The 4,292-nt window shown below is 38.4% G+C and overlaps 1 non-coding gene across 1 annotated transcript; it reads right to left on the minus strand.

Annotated features, from left to right (window-relative positions):
- Window positions 1–721: 721 nt before the first annotated feature.
- LOC121133757 lies at window positions 722–885 on the minus strand. Its single transcript, XR_005870734.1, has one exon. It is a non-coding gene; the product is annotated as a U1 spliceosomal RNA (small nuclear RNA).
- Window positions 886–4,292: the final 3,407 nt, after the last annotated feature.

Here is a 4,292-nt window from a genome sequence, read left to right on the forward strand (position 1 = left end):
AGACAAACCAGCATTTAGGGTCTCTAGACAATGAAGCCAGTTCTTAAAATATCTAGACTTCATGCTAGCACCTTGCAGTAAAAGCTGCAATAAAGATTGGAGTTTCCATAATATGCACCCTGTAAATCCTGGATTCAGACTATTCTTTCTTCTGTTTGCTTTCCTTAGTATGAATAGATAATGATACAGAGGTACATAAAAGATTATGAGGATCCACTAAGAGCTATTCACTTGCTCTTGTGAAATGATTGCAAAATTAGCAATATCTTCTTACAAGTGCCTGATCAAGCATAGAAATCAGGGACTTAAAGAAAGAGAAGATTTCAATGCTAAGTTATCATCAGCTTCCCCAAACACACAGAGTACACTTCTAAGAGCTGTTCCCAGGAGCTTTTTCTGTGTTCTACTTCATAATTGTGGGCTTATCTTGAAAGAGAAGTCAAGGGCATTCATTAATGATATTTCAAATATTCAAGGACTCTGACAGCTGAATGCTGGGGGAGTGTAACCATGTGTATTAACTGAGCTGCATGCTGACCCTTTACTTGGTCCTGAGTTCTGTAACTCCACCTCCTACACTGTTGCCTGTGGCCATGACTCTTGATGTCCCAATACTGTAGTAAAATATGAAAAGAAATACATTAATTTAAAATTTGAACTTTATAAATGTCTACATAACTATAGGTAGGAGTACTTGTATATGGATTAATTTTATTTTTTTCAAGGGTGAGCATGAGCACAGTCCCCCACTACCACAAATTGTGCAGTCAAGTTTCCCTCACTTGGGGAAATCACAGGAGTCAGTATATCTGGAGTGCAATGGATAAGTCTTGCCCTGAGCAAATCACCTTTGTGATGATGGTATCACCCCTGCCAGGTAAAGTTATGAAATAGTTTTTAATATTGAATTATTGTAAAGACATCAATTAGACATATATTGCCACTAACAATGATAATTGACCATTAAAATAGTTAGTTGTAATGTGTAACTTTATAAACAGTCTTAGAAATTGGAAGACAGATATGACGCCACAAAATGCATTAGTGTTTTTAACAAAGTGCACATTGTCAGGCCTGTTATGTGGGGGCATAGACTCTGAAGTAATTAGGAAAAGGAAGATAAATTAGAAACTGATCACTGTGCTCAGTTATGTGAGCAAATGCAAAGATGAATGTAGGTGTGTAATGGATTGCAGGATAATGAGACCAGTCTTACTGAAGCAGTTATTTTTCAGATGAAGGGACAATGGGGAATTGTTGGATTTAGTTGAATCACAGAGGGCCATAATGGGAAAGTCCAGATCTTAATCATTCAGGGATTGAGACAATACGGTAACATTGGCAGTTGACCATTGAGGCAATAGAAAATGAAGAACTGATAAATGATATAGAAAAGAAATAATTCCAAATGCCACCTCTTTTACCTGACCAGGTGGCCAAATAGAAATAGTTCCAAGTCTTTGTGTTCAGCCAAATATAACTAGAGTAAATATTATTCCTATAACTGGTGAAAATTGAATATCTAAATATGAGATAAATTATGTGGGTTTTCTTTCTATTGAGCATGATAAATTTCACCACATTTTGCTACAAAAAGAAACATGCTATGAATTGTACTGTAATTCCACATAATGACAAGCACACTGCAGACATGATAGTCTCTTGGCCAAACCTTAGGAGGCATGCAATGGGAGAAAAGGGAGTGCCAATGTTTTTAATAATCTAAGTGTGATTCAGACATTTGTGCTGAATGTCTTGGACTTCCTCACATCTTGCTCAACTTCTCTGATTTGGTTCTAATTTCCCAAAGGGAGAAATCCATCACAATCTTTTCCAAGCTCCATATAAGTCCCCTCTTTGTCTCTCCTATCTGAACTGTCACAGACCCAGTATGAAAGCTGATTTGTTATAGTCACACTTTTTTCTTTAGGCGATCATGGCTGTTAAGGAAAAATAATGAGTATAAAATAGCTTGTCCTGAAATTCTGTTGTCAATAGAGTTGGCGAAAAATAAGAAGAAAAAAAACAAATAAAAGCCTACCTGTCCTCAGGGTTATAAATATAACCATCAAATCTCCCCCTGGGTTTTTATGATAAATAGATATACCAAGAAGATATTTCAGTGAAAAACTATCTATATTTTAGTGCAAGAAAGACAGAGCCATTTATTAACTTCCTACCTCTTAATTTTCCTAATGCATTGTCCATTTTGTGTGCATTCATATATATAATTTTTAGTGCTGTTAGAAATAAACTATCGAGATGGAAATAATCAAACTTTATTATATATGTACTACATAATTTTAGGGAAAAATCAGCTGAAAATTTTTTATTTCAGTTATTCTGAAAAACTAAGTGGCTTAAAATATGATGAACCAATGTGAGACTCTGATACAAACAGAAACAGAAGACAAAAGGATGACAAGAGGATAAAGAAGTATAACACACATAGAAGACACTAGGAATGGAAGAAGTGTTTGAAATGAAAGTCTCTCCCATTCCCTTCACCTTCTTTACAGCTCTGTCAGTAAACTTGGAATCATGTCTATTATAGCAAGGGAAGTTACAGCGGAGATAACATGGAACACCTCTAGATCAGTTGTGAACAAAACTGGGCAAGGAAGGAAAAGATAGTAAGAGAATATGGGTTACATTGTTGAGAGGTCTAGGCAGGGTATGCAAATTTTGACATTGTGATATATAACACTGAGCTGCACCCATGGCTGTCTTACCACACACCAGACCTGCATGCCAAGGGGTGGACATACATGATTGAATGTTACAGGAAAGCATGAGACATTTGGTTCTGGAAGGATCTGCATACTAGCAGAAATCTAACCATGTCATTGTAACAAGGAGCAACATGTTGTTAGATGCCAAAAACAACAGTGAGAAAGCTATGATCATGCATTGACCACCTGGGGTCAAAGCAAAGCCTGATTCCCCTACTTGAGAACATGGAAATCAGTCAGAAAAATAATCAAAGTAGTGGGTACACAAAATTGTGATGGTGACATTATTGCTTAGATATAAGGGCACTTCTGATTGCTATGGAGGCATGAAGCAAAGAACACTCTCAGTCTCTCTGAGAGTTTATTCAGCATGGGGCTCATTATCAGACTGATTTTAAAATATTCATTCCATACACTCTCACATTTCTGAGTATTTATGTATTCCTTTTTATTTTAATTTTAAATAGCTTGTTTTACATGTCAATCCCAGTTCCCTCTCCCTCCCCTCCTCCCACATCCCCCCATCATCCTCCCCATCCTCCCACCCTATTGCCAATTCCTTCCACATAGGGGATATCTAGAGTCTATCATTTCACTCAGGGTATGGCCCAGGCACTTCCCTAAGAGTCCAGGCAAAGAGAGCAACCCTCTTTGTGTTATGGACACACGATGTCTGTTAGTATTCAAGGGATAAACACTGATCCACTGCTCAGGACCCCATAGGTAGCCCAGGCCTCCTCATGGACTCTCACATTCAGGGGGTCTGGATCGGTCCCATGCTGGCCTCCCAGCTGTCGGTCTGGGGTCCAACAGCTCTCCCCTGTTCAGATCAGCTGTCTCTGCTGGTTTTGCCAGCCCATTCTTTGCCAATTTGCTCATCGCTCCTCTCTCTCTGTCGCTGGGTTCCTTGGGTTCCGTTCAGTATTTAACTGTGGGTGTTTGCCTCTGCTTCCATCAGTCATTGTGACCTCTAGTGATCTAAACGGGTGACACCAATTGGCAAGCTAAGCAATAGTGTAGAGACCACCTCGAATGCCCATTCCTGATAGTGAACTTGATGTATTTGTGTATTCTTAGTGTCTACAATTTCATGTACAATAGGACCTGTCTTCTGAGATTTAATTATATACCAGCAAAAGCATCATGGAAAAGACCACTAACATAAGTCCAGCAGACACTGATCTTGTGCCATACCTAAAGGTATTGTCTTTCTGTCCACAAAATGACTTTGCTTGTCTCCCTTTATTGTAACAAGAGAAAGGGTACTGTTCACTGGCTTCACATTTATTTGTTCCTTATTTCATCAAATTGTTGTCAACACCAAAATTCCCTTACAGTGTTGTATAGAAATACTTTTTTATTAGTGAAATCTACATGGAAGTGGCATGTTGTCCTCCCATGGCTGCTTCCTTAAGGTACCAAGAGTAGCAACGACTTCCACAAATCCTCTATCATCTCTTGTTACTAATTTGGTAAAAAATATAGGAATTCCAGAAGCCCTGGAGCTAAAGAAACTGAAAGATTAATGATTCAGTGTCCTGAAACCACTACATAGAACGT

Source organism: Mesocricetus auratus, unplaced genomic scaffold (assembly GCF_017639785.1).
Source record: "Mesocricetus auratus isolate SY011 unplaced genomic scaffold, BCM_Maur_2.0 Super-Scaffold_100023, whole genome shotgun sequence".
In the NCBI taxonomy this organism is placed as follows: Eukaryota; Metazoa; Chordata; class Mammalia; order Rodentia; family Cricetidae; genus Mesocricetus; species Mesocricetus auratus.